The 16,510-nt window shown below is 51.2% G+C and overlaps 1 protein-coding gene and 1 pseudogene across 6 annotated transcripts in view; one reads left to right on the top strand and one right to left on the bottom strand.

Annotated features, from left to right (window-relative positions):
• LOC147121665 (tubby-related protein 4-like) overlaps positions 1 to 16,510 on the bottom strand; it is a 426,260-nt gene that overhangs the window by 156,834 nt on the left and 252,916 nt on the right. The window lies entirely within an intron of this gene.
• Positions 3,356 to 7,149, top strand: LOC147121666 (protein NYNRIN-like; annotated as a pseudogene).

Genomic DNA, 16,510 nt, shown 5'->3' with positions numbered 1-16,510 from the left:
CTTCGGCCTCAAGAATGCAGCCCAGGCTTTCCAGCGCCTTATGGACTCAGTCCTCCGGGACCTGAACTTCCTATTCGTCTATCTAGACGACATTCTCGTGGCCAGCTCCTCCAAACAGGAACACCTCGAATACCTTCGCATCCTGTTCGGGCGCCTAGCCCAACACGGGCTCATCCTCAGCCCGGCGAAGTGCCAATTCGGCCTAACCGAGATCGATTTTCTCGGTCACCACATCACCCCTGCTGGGGCCGTCCCCCTGCCCAACAAGGTGCAGGCCGTCCAGCAATTCCCCACCCCACAACCATCAAGGGCCTCCAGGAGTTCCTCGGGATGGTGAACTTCTACAACAGGTTCATCCCCAGAGCTGCAGCCCTCATGAAGCCCCTATACGACTCCCTCCGCGGTAAATCCGGCAAGATGGACGTAGCCTGGACCACTGACACGTCAGCCGCCTTCGACGCCACCAAAAACGCGCTCGCCGACGCCACCCTGCTCGCACACCCGAGGGCCGATGCCCGGGTCGCGCTCACCACCGACGCCTCCGACCATGCGGTCGGCGCCGTGTTCGAGCAGTGGGTCAATGGCGCGTGGCAGCCACTTGCTTTCTACAGCCGCCAACTGCGCCCCCCCGGAGGTCAAATACTCCACTTTCGACCGCGAGCTTCTCGCGCTCCACCTGTCGGTCCGCCATTTCAGGTTCCTCCTGGAAGGCCGCCCCTTCACCGCGTACGTGGACCACAAGCCGCTCACATACGCGATGGCCAAGCACACCGAACCCTGGTCCGCTAAGCAGCAATGCCAGCTCGCGGCCGTGTCCGAGTTTACTACGGACATCCAGCACGTCTCCAGTAGAGACAACGTTGTCGCCGACTGCCTTTCCCGTCCCGCCATCTGCACGAATCACCTCGCGGTCGACTACGCGCAACTAGCAGCGGCCCAGCTCACGGACCCAGACCTCCTCTCGGCGGCTACCAGCCTGCCAGGGCTACACCTAGCCAAGGTCGTGCACGGGCCCGAAGCCATGGCAGTCACTTGCGACGTCTCACTCGGCCAACCCAGGCCGGTCGTCCCTGCAACCTGGCGCCGCCGCATCTTCGACGCGCTCCACGGGCTCTCCCACCCGGGTTCCCGCGCATCCGTCAAACTCCTCTCCCAGCGCTTCGTCTGGCGCGGCCTCAGCAAAGATTTTTGGACTTGGACCACATCCTGCCTCGCCTGCCAACGGGCTAAGGTACAGCTGCACACAAAAGCACCCCTGGGAGACTTTGAGGTACCCAGCCGCCGCTTCGACCACGTACACGTCGACGTCATCGGTCCTCTGCCGCCATCGCAAGGCCAAACTTATCTCCTCACGATGATCGACCGCTACACACGCTGGCCTGAGGCAGTGCCGCTGACCTCCACCACCACAGCCGACATCGCCAGGGTGTTCGTTAACACCTGGGTTGCGAGGTTCGGCGTACCGGCCGACATAACCTCCGCCAGAGGCGCCCAGTTCACCTCCGAACTCTGGACGGCCACAGCACGCAACCTCGGGGTGACGCTCCACCGAACCACGGCGTACCACCCGCAGGTCAACGGGCTTTGTGAACGCTTCCACAGGTCACTCAAGGCCTCACTCCGTGCCGGCCTGCAGGACAGTACCTGGACTGACCACCTACCGTGGGTGCTACTAGGCCTACGCACCGCGGTCAAGGAAGACCTGCAGTCCTCGGCAGCGGAGTTAGTCTACGGACAACCGCTGCACGTCCCAGGCGAATTCCTTCCGGAGGCTACCACGCCTTGGTCGGCCGAACAGCAGTGGCTCAACTCTTTCTCTTCCGCTCAGCAGTTCGCCCCACTTCCGGTCAACCGACACGGCGAACTCGCACCTCACGTCCTGCCAAATTTACAGCAGGCGCGCTTCGTCTTTGTGTGACACGACGCGCACCGCGGGCCCCTGCGACCCCCGTACGACGGACCGTATGATGTACTACAAACCGGGGACAAGGTCTTCAAGCTGCGACTCGGCGACAGGGTCGACACAGTCTCCATCGACCGGCTCAAACCAGCACACACAGAACCAGGGGAACAGGTCCCCGTGGCCCGGCCTCCAACTAGAGGCCATCCTGCCAGCAAGCCAGCACAGCCGGCGGCGAACCCCCCGGCCCCACCAACTAGACCGGCGACCACTCAGAGCCGCTGCGGCAGAACCGTCAGACCACCGTCACGACTCGTCCACTCCTCCTAAGCGGATTCTGGGGGAACTCTGTGGCAACACGCCACCACTGGACATAATCCGCTCACGGCGGCACGGACAGTTTAAGCAGACGCCCCCAGCCGGGGGCCCTTTCCTCCAGCAACTTGTTTCCCGCAGGGACAGGCTGCCAGGAGCACTTCCTGTCTGGGGAGTATTTAAGTGGATGCGCGGGCTTTTCCAGTTTCTCTTTGCCATGAGGTAGAATAAAAGCAATTGTGTTTTACTAGCTCTGGTCTCGACTCCCATGTTTGCCGCGGTATCTCAACAGGGTTACCTTTCTAGGAGTGTCCATTTCTCCAGAGGGATCGTCCCCCGACTCCCACAAGGTGGAGATAATACAGCGACTACCATTACCCACTTCTAAAACAGCCCCATGATCATTCTTGGGTTTGGTAGGGTACCAAAGGAACTTTATCCCAGGCTTTGCAGAGTGCGCAAAGCCCCTGTATGATGTGATAAAACTGCAGGGTGATGACCTACGCCCGACATGGACTGATGCACACACCCAGTCCGTGGCCAAATTAAAAATTGCAGTGATTCAGGCCGCATGTCTGATTCCTCCGGATTCCACGCAGCCCTTCCATTTGGAGGTCGGGGCCACAGAACAAAGCCTCGCCGCAGTTCTGTGTCAAACGCGAGCTGATCGACTACAACCCATTGCATATGTGCCCGAATCCTACAGGGGGGCAGAAAAGATGTATACCACGTGCAAGCGCCACCTGCTGGCCATCTTCTGGGTGGCACATCATTTTACCTTTATTTCTGGGCTACAAGCTACCATCCTTCACAGCGCTCACATGCCTCTGAATCTACTGATGAAACCTGGAGATTCGCTAGTTTTCTCACAGCGCCTCAGCAAATGGACATTGGAATTTATGGAAAGAGACATTGGTATCATTTCCAAACCCACCACACATTGCTATCACAATTTCTGGTTTATGAGGGGGAACCGCATGAATGTCCGCTACCCCTGATTAACTTTGAGACCCATCCTGTGCAGAAAGAGCCCATACAGGGAGTCCCAGATGTCTACATCGATGGGTCCTCATATCACATCGCGGGTTCCCCCCACACCGGGTATGCTGTAGTATTGCCAGAGAGAACAATCCAGTGACAATGTAACCGACAGTCCTCACAATATGCAGAAATCTTTTAACCACCATGAAAGAAACCTCAGATAGACCCATGAATATTTGGTCCGATAGTGCCTATGCTATAAACACCATGCTCTCCTTGTCCCTATACCACAAAAATGACTACCGTACAATAGACGGTAAGGCCCTGGTCCATGGGCCCTGGTTACGCCTGCTCTGGTCATACCTTAAACAGCGATCCCAGCCCTGCTTCATAGGAAAGGTAGCAGCCCATAGAAAAGGGGGTCCATATAGTGAGGGAAATTCCAGAGCAGCCAAGGACGCTGCAATTGATGGGAAGATAGAGGATATAGTTGTTGAGCCCTGCAATGCTGTTAGCAAGGGCTCCCCAACAGATCGCCTAGATTTAAAATCCCTGCAGCAGCAATACTGGCCATACACCATTGTAAGCGCCTGGTACGAGGAAGGCAGACCCCTTCCTCAACCGACAGCCTGGGCCCCCAATACCATACTAGCCACTGCCCCAGCGGAGCAGTTGCTGATGTTCAAAAGAAAGCCACACACCTGCCCGGTGGTGCGTGTTCCACCAGAGGTGGGTCAGGAACTGCTCTCCCTCCTTCACTCCCACCCCACAGCAGGGCACTATTCGGCCCTGGTAGCCTTCTATAAAGGTAGCATCCACAGCTTGGTGGCCTTCCATGAGGGAAACAATCAACCTTTATGTAGCACGATGCCTACCGTGCCTGCAGCACAATCCTCCCACGTGCACTAACCGAGCCTTGCTTCAAAGCGCGCCCCCACCTCAAGGGCCATGGACTCACCTCCAGATGGACTTCATTGGGCCACTTCTACAGGTGCAAGGCAATTTTCAGCATGCCCTACTTGTGGTGGATCAATTCACTAAATGGATCGAAGCATTCCCCTGCCACTCCAACACCACAATCACTGCAGCCAAAACAATTCAATTTTTTATTTGTCATATATGCAGCAGACGTGTGTACTGCACAATGAAATGTTGATAAACACTGTTAAATCATGTGCTTTGTAGGTGGGGAGTACCGGTACAAGTGGACAGCGATCAAGGTAAGAGTCTTACCTACCTGCAGGAAATGTTGGGGATAAAACACAAACTACATATTGCTCAGCACCTGCAGCCGTCCAGAGGGGTCGAAAGGGGGAACAGGACCCTGAAATAAAGAGATTTGCCTTTCTAAATCTAGGCTTTAACTTTAAAAATCCAGTAGCACATCTTTCAACACCCAGTCCCAACCAAGGCTGTAGAGAACTGAATTTAAGATGGCCGCCACAAATCACATGACATCAACTACCAATGAGTTTACAGCATATATCTCAAGGCAGGAAACAACCAACCAATTACAATACTTCTTACTAAACATAAAGAATAATCACCACAGACCCTCAAGTTAATGTTAAAAAAATTGCGTGCGGACCTCCCCACTCAATGGGCTAACATGCTGCCAATGTGTTTAATGGCAATGAGGTCCACACCTCATAAAAACAACAGGAGTCTCCATATCAAATCATGACGGGGAGACTCATGAGAACGCCAGGCCAGCTAACATTAATAGGGATGAGCCCCTTGACAATGGAACCATGTAGTTCCAAGTGGCTGGAACAAGTGGTAGACCACACCGATCAGATGAATCAATTTGTGGCCATGAAATTGGGGAAGTAAAAAAGACAAATTAAAAAGTACTTTGACAAGAGAGTACGTCCCTTTGAGCATCAGGTGAGGGACACCGTAATGATTCCAAATTATGGGAAAAAGCATGCCTTTGAGCCCAGGTGGTGGGGACCGCATATGATTATAAACCGATTGAACAGTTTATTTGATTCAGTTACTGGGGGAAAAGGGCGTTAAGTACAAGAAAATGTATCATGTTAACCAGTTAAAAACTGCCAAAGAGTAAACACTGCACTGATCTTGTTTCCCACAGGACCATGATACGGATCCTTATGATTGTTGGGATGATACCGGCCACGACCGAAGCCGAAGGAAGATGGGGAAGCTGGAGCTGCAGCATGAGGTGGATAACTTTGGCCATCCACTTCCCCCCCTCTGTTTAAAATGCATTCTACAGCGATCATCCACCTCACAGAAACATTTAATACAGATGAGACAAAACAATGTCATAAACAGCAGAGCTATACAAAAGCTTGGAGCTAGCCCATGGTGGGAAACAATGTATAATGTAGGACAACACCCCTAGCTCAGAGCCCTCTCAATGCATATGATACTGGCACAAGCCATAATTGTAGTGGTGGGGATCATCATGATCTGCTACCCGAGAAAACAGAACCACCATATGCGAGCCCTGAGGAGATAAACCAAATGAGGGGTCAATAAGGATATTTCCCCCTCAAGGCGGGGAATCTGTAAGAATAAAAATATGTTTTGTATGTGTGATGGACTTGAGACTATTAATATAAGATGTAAGTAATAAAGATAAATTTGATGGATCTCCCTGGGAGCAGAGCTCAAGGCAAAAGCGTGAAACTTAACAAAGGAAACCTGTGTAATAATAGGATAACACCCCCAGAGACAGCATTGAAAACCCATCGAAACTCAAGAGCCATTAAAAGGTGTTAAACAAATAACTTAATCAAGAAATGCCACCAGCCACTGCAGACAGACACATGTTCAAAGGAAAGCCAATCAGATTCAGATTAGATTTATTTGCCATATGCAACAAGTACAATGGAATGCTTGTTCCCCGTAGGGACGCGTCAGCTATACGTACAGCGCTGCGTTCAGTCAATACAATGGCTTCCCATGGCAGTGGGAGCACGATGTCCCTCAGCCGCTCCGTCCTCCTTTTCACCGCGGCCTCCTCCTCACTGTTGCCAGCTCCACGTGTGGGGGCCTGCTTCTCCCGCTCTGGCCACCATGCCCGGCTCCCCTCCTCCCATCCGGACTGCGAGTTACCCGAAATGGAGCTGCCGGCCGACATGCTGCAGCGTGTTGTGAGTCTGCTGCTGCTGCTCGTTGCGCTGCGCTCCTCTGCCCGACTCGCCGAACAATCAAGAACTGCCATGAAACTAAGACCCAATCCTGGGGTCTTAGCAATTTAGACTAGACAATGGACTTAAAAAGATATAAAATAAGGAACCCAAAGGCTCTTGCTCTCTCTCGATGACCACGCAGAAAGCCCTCCCTCTACAGAACAGATCAAGAAGTAAGGAAAAAGGCCCCGTGCAGTGCTTGACTCAGGCAAGTACAAGTTTGTTTAAATCTAACCCATTACCTTACCTGTTGTAGTCGAGTAGAGTCCATTGGATACCAGTAGGGTATTGTTTTGATGTGCAGGAGTGTGTGTGTTTAATAAACTTATTCCAAATTGTTTCAAAAGAATTGGCCTTGCTGTCAATTTAATGCCAGTCAAAATAAAAAGCTTACATGAAGGGAGAAAGAGTCAACGTTTCAGGTCAAAACCCTGTCAAGACAAAGGGTTTTGACCTGAAATGTTGACTCTATTTCTCTCTCCACGGATGTTGCCTGGCCTGCTGAGTTTTTCCAGCATTTTCTGTTGTTGTTTTGGATTTCCAGCATCTGCAGTATTTTGCTATCAAGCTTACATGAAGTGCAGGCTGAAGAGTTCAGCGTGTTGGGGAAACATGGCCAAGTGTGGAATCAGAGGTTACAGATCTTTTTTCTACCGACAGGTCTTTTCCAACCTGGTGCGCTTGTTGTTGTACCTCGATGGAAACAGTGAGGAGATCACCGGCTCCTGTAGTTCAACACTGTGGTTGGTCTGCTCACTTATTGGATCTCGCCGAGACTTCATCATTAATTGAGAATTATCTCGGGGAGCCGAACGGGGGCTATATGGACTTCCTAAGAGACCATTCACGACAGTTGGTGCAAGATTTCCCCAACTAGATCAATTCCTATGCCACAGATTGCGAGTCCTTCTTTCATGACCTCCAGGAGCAGCTCTGATCACACACATTGGCCTTTTTAGCTGTACTGCTTCAGCAGTCAGAACATGTCTGGCCTGCCCGGAGGCTCACCTGGTAGACAAGCTGCCTGATGAGCTGCTGCTGTTGCCACCAGAATGAAGCCTAAACACGCAGGCCCTGATCCTCCTCCACCTCCTCCTCCTCTTAGCAGCAAACCAATCATGTTTCAATATGATTTGTAAATATCTAACTTTATGCATTGTAAATAGATATCTTGTGCCATTTTAACTATTGGTCGATCTTCAAACAGTGCTGGTTCTGCTGCTGTGTGACGGTGTGAAATCTCCTGATGTACACACACACACCCCCGTCACAAACTACAAACTTACAGCCCCACACCCCCTCGCCCCCACACACGTGCCTGCCCAACCTCGCCCTCACCCCCAAATGCACGCTCATGTACTCACACACACTGTGGAAATTCACTCCAAGGTCCCTCTGTTCCTCTACACTTCTCAGTATCCCACCATTTATTGTGTATTCCCTTGCCTCGTTAGCCCGCCCCAAATGCATTACCTCACATTTCTCCTGATTGAATTCCATTGGCTATTTTTCTGCCCACCTGACCAGTCTATTGATTTCTTCCTGCAGTCTACAGCTTTATTCCTCATTATCAACCACACGGCTAATTTTTGAATCAGCTGCAAACTTCTAAATCATGCCCCCTACATTGAAGTCTAAATCATTGATATGTACCACTAAAAGCAATGGACCTAGTACTGAATGTTAGCAGTCCTCTAGTACCACCTGTAGCCAGAGAGGATTGGAAAATTAGTCAGACCCACCAATATTTCCTCTCTTGCCTCTGTTAACAGTCTGGGATACATTTCATCTGGGCCTGGTCACTTATCTACTTTTAAAGATGCTACACCCCTTAATACTTCCCCTCTCACTGTTTATCTCATCTAATATTTCACTCATCCTCAACTACAATGTCTGCGTCATCCCTCTCTTTTGTGAAAACAGATGCAAAGTATTCATTAAGAACCATACCCATGTCTTCCGCCTCCACACACAGGTTACCTTTTTGGTCTCTATTAGGCCCTACTCTTTGCTTTGTTATCCTCTTGCTCTTTACGTATTTATGAAACATCTTTGGGTTTACCTTGATTTTACTTGCCAATATTTTTTCATGCCTTCTCTTTGCTTTCCTAATTTCCTTTTTAATTTGTTTTTCCTAACTTTTCACCCTGGAGGAATTGGTTCTTAATTTACACCAAGGAAGAGAGTCCGAGAGCGGGAGCAGTCAAACAACAACTGCGAAACCACTAAAGTGATGTCACAACCAGGGAAGGAGCTAGTTGGTAAGCAGGACCTGGTGAGTATTTCTACAGTCCAGTCGTTAAAGTCAAAGTAAGGTTTAGAGTAAGTAGTGTTTAAAGGGAAGTAAGGTTCCTAGTGTATTTAATATTCTTTAATTTAAAGGAAGTAAAGGGAGTAAATTATGGTAGGACGTGGCTGAGCAGCTCGGCAGCGTGGAGTGCTCCTCCTGTGCTATGTGGGAAGTCAGGGACACTTTAGGTGTCCAGGGCAAACACATGTGCAGGAAGTGTCTCCAGCTGCAGCTACTCGAAATCCGCATTTTGGAGCTGGAGCTGGAGTCACTGTGGAGCATCCGCGAAGCTGAGATCTTCGTGGATAGCACGTTTAACGAGGTGGTCACACTGCAGGCAGGCAGGAAATGGGTGACCGCCAGACAGAGTAAAAGAACTAGGAAGGTAGTGCAGGAGTCCCCTGGGTCCATCTCCCTCTCCAACAGATTTTCCGTTTTGGATACTGATGGGGGAGATGGTTTCTCAGGGGAATGCAGCAAGAGCCAAGTCCGTGGCACTACGAGTGGCCCAGCTGCACAGGAGGGGAGGAAAGAGAGTGGGAGAGCAATAGTGATAGGGGATTCTATCATAAAGGGAACAGAGAGACATTTCTGTGGCCGCAGACGTGACTCCAGGATGGTATGTTGCCTCCCTGGTGCCAGGGTCAAGGATGTCACTGAACAGTTGCAGGACATTCTGAAGGGGGAGGGCGAACAGTCAGAGGTCATGGTTCACATTGGTACCAACGACATGGGTAGAAAGAGGGATGAGGTTCTGCAACAAGAATTTAGGGAGCTAGGTAACAGATTAAAAAGCAGGACCTCAAAGGTTGTAATCTCTGGATTACTCCCAGTGCCACGTGCTAGTGAGTATAGGAATAGGAGGATAGAGCAGATGAATGCGTGGCTAAAGAGTTGGTGCAGGAGGGAGGGCTTTAGTTTCCTGGATCACTTTGTCTGCTTCTGGGGAAGGTGGGACCTGTACAAGTCGGACGGGTTGCTCCTGAACTGGAACGGGACGAACATCCTTGAGGGGAGGTTTGCTAGTACCTTTGGGGGGTGGTTTAAACAAACTTGGCAGGGGGATGGGATACGGAGTGGTGCTAGAGTAGGGGGTGATGCACAGCCAAATATAGAGGAAAAAACAAGTCAGCCTGGAAGGCAGAGAACATATGTAATGGCACAAGGGAGTATGGCAAGGCTGGATGGCATTTATTTTAATGCAAGGAGTCTTGCGAGTAAGGCAGATGAATTGAAGGTGTTGATGAACACTTGGGAGTATGATATTGTTGCTATCACAGAGACATGGTTGAGGGAGGGGCAGGACTGGCAGCTCAATATTCCGGGGTATAGAATCTTCAGGCGAGACAGAGGGGGGTGTAAAAGGGGTGTCGCAATATTAATCAAGGAGTCAATTACTGCTGTAAGGAGGGATGATATCTTAGCAGGTTCCTCTAATGAGGCCATATGGGGAGAACTAAAAACAAAAAGGGGGCAAGCACTTTGGGGGCCTATAGTATACTCCCAGCAAACAGTCAGGGGTAGATAAAGGAACAGATATGTAGGCAGATCTCAGAAGTGTAGAAATAATAGGGTAATAATAGTAGGGGATTTCAACTTCCCCAATATTAACTGGGATAGTCAGTGTGTGAAAGGCTTAGAGGGTGCGGAATTCTTAAAGTGCATCCAGGAGAGCTTTTTGAGCCAGCATATAGAAAGTATACGAGAGAGGGGGCGGTACTGGACCTAATTCTAGGGAATGTAGCCGAGCAAGTGGTAGATATGTCAGTGGGAGAGCATTTTGGTGATAGTGGTCATAATTCGGTGAGATTTAAGGTAGTCATGGAAAAGGACAAAGATGGACCGGAAATAAAGGTTCTAAATTGGGGAAGGCTGATTTTAATATGAGGCAGGATCTGGCCAAAATGGACTGGGATCAGCTACTTGTAGGAAAATCCACATCAGAGCAATGGGAGCCTATCAGAAAGGAAATAGCGAGAGTACAACACCAACATGTTCCCGTAAAGGTCAAGGGTGGGACCAACAAGCCCAGGGAACCCTGGATGTCAAGGGATATACAAGAATGGATTAGGAAAAAAAGGGAGGCTTTTGGCAGATACAAAGGACTAAAAACAGTGGAAGCCCTGGAGGAGTATAGAAAGTGCAAGGGGTACTTAAAAAAGAAATTAGGAGAGCGAAGAGGGGGCATGAAAAAACACTGGCTGGCAAAATAAAGGAAAATTCCAAAGTATATTAAGGGCAAGAGGATAACAAGGGAAAAAGTAGGGCCCATTAGGGACCAAAGTGGCAATCTGTGTGTAGAGTTGGAAGATGTAGTTGAGGTTTTAAATGAATATTTTGCATCTGTGTTCACTATGGAGAAGGATGATGTAGGCATAGAAATCAGGCAGGGGGATTGTGATATAATTGAACAAATTAGTATTGAGGGAGGAGGTACTAGCAGTTTTAGCAGGCTTAAAAGTGGATAAATCTCCAGGCCCTGACAGGATGTATCCCAGGCTGCTGTGTGAGGCAAGGGAGGAGATTGCAGGGGCTCTGACACAAATTTTCAGAACCTCTTTGGCCACAGGGGAGGTGCCAGAGGACTGGAGAACAGCTAACATAGTACCATTGTTCAAGAAGGGTAGTAGGGATAAACCAGGGAATTACAGACCAGTGAGCCTAACATCAGTGGTAGGGAAATTATTGGAAAAAATTCTGAGGGACAGAATTAGTCTCCACTTGGAGAGGCAGGGATTAATCAAGGATAGTCAGCATGGCTTTGTCAGGGGGAGATAATGTCTGACCAATTTGATTGAATTTTGAGAGTGGGTGACTGGGTGTGTGGATGAGGGTAGTGCAGTTGATGTAGTCTACATGGACTTCAGTAAGGCTTTTGACAAAGTCCCACATGGGAGACTGGTCAAGAAGGTAAGAGCCCATGGGATCCAGGGCAATTTGGCACATTGGATCCAAAATTGGCTTAGTGGCAGGAGGCAGAGGGTGATGGTCGAAGATTGTTTTTGTGACTGGAAGCCTGTGACAAGTGGTGTACCACAGGGATCGGTGCTGGGTCCTTTGCTGTTTGTAGTGTACATTAATGATTTAGATATGAACGTAGGAGGTATGATCAGTAAGTTCGCAGATGACACAAAAATTGGTGGAGTGGTAAACAGCGAGGAGGGAAGCCTCAGGCTACAGGACGATAGACGGGATGGTTAGATGGGCAGAACAGTGGCAAATGGAATTTAACCCTGAAAAGTGTGAGGTGATGCATTTTGGGAGGACTAACAAGGCAAGGGAATACACAATGAATAGTAGGATCCTAGTAAGGACAGAGGATCAGCAGGACCTTGGTGTGCATGTACAGATCCCTAAAGGCAGGACAGGTAGATAAGGTGGTTAAAAAGGCATATGGAATACTTATATTCTATGCCTCGGCTAATGAAGGCAAGAGCAGGGAGGTTATGATGGAGCTATACAAAATGATAGTTCGGCCACAGCTGGAATACTGTGTGCAGTTCTGGTCGCCACACTATAGGAGGGATGTGATTGCATTGGAGAGGGTGCAGAGGAGATTCACCAGGATGTTACCTGGGCTGGAGTGCTTCAGCTATGAAGAGAGACTGGACAGGCTGGGGTTGTTTTCCTTAGAGCAGAGAAGGCTGAGGGGGGGACCTGATTGAGGTGTACAAAATTATGAGGGGCATAGATAGGGTCGATAGAAAGGCACTTTTCCCCTTAGTAGAGGGGTCACTAACCAGGGGGCATAATTTTCAAGGTAAGGGGCAGGAGGTTTAGAGGGGATTTGAGGAAAAACTTTTTCACCCAGAGGGTGGTTGGAATCTGGAACTCACTGCCTGAAAGGGCGGTAGAGGCAGGAACCCTCAACATTCAAGAAGCATTTAGATGAGCACTTGAAACGCCATAGCATACAAGGCTACGGACCAAGTGCTGGAAAATGGGATTAGAATAGACAGGGCTTGATGGCTGGCGCAGACACAATGGGCCAAAGGGCCTCTTTCTGTGCTGTATAACTCTATGACTATGACTCTAATTTCACCCCTGCACTTTCTATACTCTGAGGCTTTCTGCAGTATTTAGCTCTCGGAAGCTTATGTCAGATACCCTTTTTTGCCTTATCCTACCCTGTATGCCCCTTGACATCCAGGGGGCTCTAGATTCGAGTCCCACCCTTTTCTTTTGTGGGAACATATTTGCTCTGAACCCTCACTATCTCTTCCTTGAATACCCTCCACTGCTCTGACACTGTATTACCTTCAAGTAGCTGTTTACAGTCCACTTTTGCTAAATCACATCACAGCTTAGTAAAATTGGCCTTTCCCAATCGAGAACTTTTACTCCTGGTCTAACTTTGTCCTTTTCTAGCTGAATTATGAGCTCTCCCACTGATACCCCTTCCACCTGCCCAGGTATAGTGTGAGGGTCCAGGGTATAGTGTTTTTATTTGTATTTGTTCCTGAAAGTCACTGCCAAGGCCAGGGTTGGAATACAAGAGTAAGGAAGTCTTGCTGCAATTGTACAGGGCTTTGGGGAGACCATACCTGGAGTACTGTGTACAGTTTTGGTCTCCTTATCTGAGAAAGGATATACTTACCTTATGAGGGTGCAACAGAGGTTCACTTGATCGATTCCTGGGATGAGAGGGCTGTCCAATGAGGGATTGAGTAGATTGGGTCTATACTCTCTGGGAGTTTAGAAGAACGAGAGGTGATCTCATTGAAACATAAAAGATTTTGAGAGAGCTTGACTGGGTAGATGCTGTTTCCTCCAGCTAGAGAATCCAAAACTAGGGGGCATAGTCTCAGGATAAGGGGTCAGCCATTTAAGACAGAGATGAGAATTTCTTCACTGAGGGTTGTGAATATTTGAAATTCTCTGCGCCAAAGGGCTGTGGCTGATCAGTCACAGTATATTCAAGGCTGAGATCGATAGATTTTTTGACTCTAAGGAAATCAAGGAATATGGGGATAGGGCAGGAAAGTGGAATTGAGGTTGAAGATCTTATGAATGACGGAGCAGGCTCGCAGGGCCATATGGCCTACTCCTGCTCCTATTTCTTATGATTTTATGATCACCCTGCATCAGACAGTGAAGGAAAGCTGACTGCAAAGGGCAACGGCAGCCAAGTTTGAACATCAGGTTTATTGCTGAGCATCGATCAAAGGTACAAATTCCAACAGCTGCTAAATACGGTCAGCGGATTAAACTCTTTCCAGGTAAATCACCTCCCGACACTGGCCAAAACTGCCCCTCCCCTCCCCATGCCACACTGCCCCTCACCTCCCTCCCTTGGCCACACACTGCCCCTCCCCTCCCCTGGGCACACACTGCCCCTCCCTTCCCCTCACACTGCCCCTCCCCCTCCCTCCCCTGGCCACACACTGCCCCTCCCCCTCCAGGCCCCACACTGCCCCTCCCCCTCCCCCTCCCGGCCACACACTGCCCCTCCCCCGGCCGCACACTGCCCCTCCCCTCGTGACCCTGGCCACACCATGCCCCTCCCCCTCCTGACCCTGGCCACACACTGCCCCTCCCCCTCCCCTCGTGACCCTGGCCACACACTGACCCTCCCCTCGTGACCCTGGTCACAACCTGCCCCTCCCCTCGTGACCCTGGCCACACACTGACCCTCCCCTCGTGACCCTGGCCACAACCTGCCCCTCCCCTCGTGACACTGGCCACACACTGCCCCTCCCCAGGCCATACACTGCCCCTCCTCTCATGACCCTGGCCACACACTGCCCCTCCCCTCGTGACCCTGGCCGCACACTGCCTCTCCCCTCCTGACCCTGGCCAGACACTGCCCCTCCCCTCGTGACCCTGGCCACACACTGCCCCTCCCCTCGTGACCCTGGCCCCACACTGCCCCTCCCCCTCCCCAGGCCACACACTGCCCCTCCCCCTCCCTCCCCAGGCCACACACTGCCCCTCCCCCCCGACCCTGGCCACACACTGCCCCTCCCCTCGTGACCCTGGCCACACACTGCCCCTTCCCTCGTGACCCTGGCCACACACTGCCTCTCCCCTCTTGACCCTGGCAACACACTGCCCCTCCCCCTCCCGACCCTGGCCACACACTGCCTCTCCCCTCGTGACCCTGGCAACACACTGCCCCTCCCCCTCCCGACCCTGGCCACACACTGCCTCTCCCCTCGTGACCCTGGCCACACACTGCCCCTCCCCTCGTGACCCTGGCCACACACTGCCCCTCCCCTCGTGACCCTGGCCACACACTGCCCCGCCCCTCGTGACCCTGGCCACACACTACCCCTCCCCACCCTGGCCACACACTACCCCTCCCAACCCTGGCCACACACTGCCCCTCCCCTCGTGACCCTGGCCACACACTGCCCCTCCCCTCGTGACCCTGGCCACACACTGCCCCTCCCCCTCCCCTGGCGCCACACTGCCCCTGCCCCCCCCCCTCCTGACCACACACTGCCCCTCCCCTCGTGACCCTGGCCACACACTGCCCCTCCCCTCGTGACACCGGCCACACACTGCCCGCCCCCTATGGGATGTTGACACTGCCACGGCAACGATGCGTTCTGATGCTGTTACAGACACAGCCCAGGGCTGCAACAATTCAAACTACAGCTGTAGTGCTGGGTGTTTTCAGACATCAAGCACGGAACTGAGCACCCCCCCCCCCACCCCTGACCCTGACCTCGACACCCTTTCCCAGTCTGGCCCACAGTGGTTGTGAGCACATAACTCCAGCCACCTACAACAGGCAGAATTCACTGCCAATGACGTGCCCTCTTAGCGGCAGCGCTGTGCGCCCCACCCGCACAGGGAGCAGGACCCACACACCTCGAGTCAAGAGTCCAGCCCTGGCCCCTGGGAAAGGCCTAATCCTGTCCCGCGGCTGGATTGAAGATTTTGGCTAGCAACATGGTGCTAGACTGGGATTTCCTGTGGAGCTCGGCCACTCTCTCAAGCTCCCTGGCCTTGCCAGCACGCCGTGCACGCACGGTGGCCCTGCTGGCCTGGATCTCGGCCTCAGTAGCCCTCTGCCTGAAGTGCCAGCTCTTCTCCTGCCACTCCTGCCCCTTCCTCCGCTTCATCTCCTGCAGCTTCTCCAGGCCCCTACTCTTCTCCACGTTCTGGAGGAAGAAGCTGGTCTCACGCTTGGCCTGGGAGACCTCCGCCCGCATCCTCTGCCGGCTCACCAGCTTCTCGTAGGCCAGACGCTCACTCAGGTGAGTCCACTTGAAGCGGTGAAGGTACTGTCGGCAACAGAAAAACACACACTCAGGAACGGCAAGACCAGTCGCTGACCTTTAATCCCAAAATAATCGGCTCAAATACTGGATTGTGGGGGGCATTATCTCCTGTTGGGTATATGGGGGTTAGAAACCCAATGGGCTGGATCTTAGAATCATAGAATGGTTACAACACAGAAGAACCTCAACGAGCCAGTCCTGGCTCTCTGCAACAGCACTTCTAGTCCCACTCCCCTGCCCTTTCCTCGTGTTTGCTGGATAAATAACGGTGTGTTAATGACACACGCCGTTATTAATGTGCAAATCAGGGGATGAAGAGATACACTGGGAGCTGCCAATCTCTACAACTCACCGCTCCCCTGTTCGCTTCACACAAACAGCAACTTGGCCTATTTTTGACTTGCTGGATTTGCACATTAATTGTCCATTAAACTTGCCGCGGAAAGTTAAGCCTGGTAATTAACAGCTTAAGCACCTTTTTACCGATGTGATAACTATTAATGCAAATGCAAATCAAATCACACGTGCCCATGACAGAAACAATTTAAACTGTTCGATCTCATTCCTGCGTGTAATCAATTGTTCTCGAGATGTTAAAATTATAAATCTTTTCACTTTTTCCTAGTTTTTCATT

This window comes from Somniosus microcephalus, chromosome 3 (genome assembly GCF_052327205.1).
Source record: "Somniosus microcephalus isolate GS21.2 chromosome 3, FLI_Smic_1.0, whole genome shotgun sequence".
Lineage (NCBI taxonomy): Eukaryota > Metazoa > Chordata > Chondrichthyes > Squaliformes > Somniosidae > Somniosus > Somniosus microcephalus.
The sequence above is the reverse complement of the archived record's forward strand: the minus strand, read 5'-3'. Positions and strand labels throughout refer to the sequence as shown.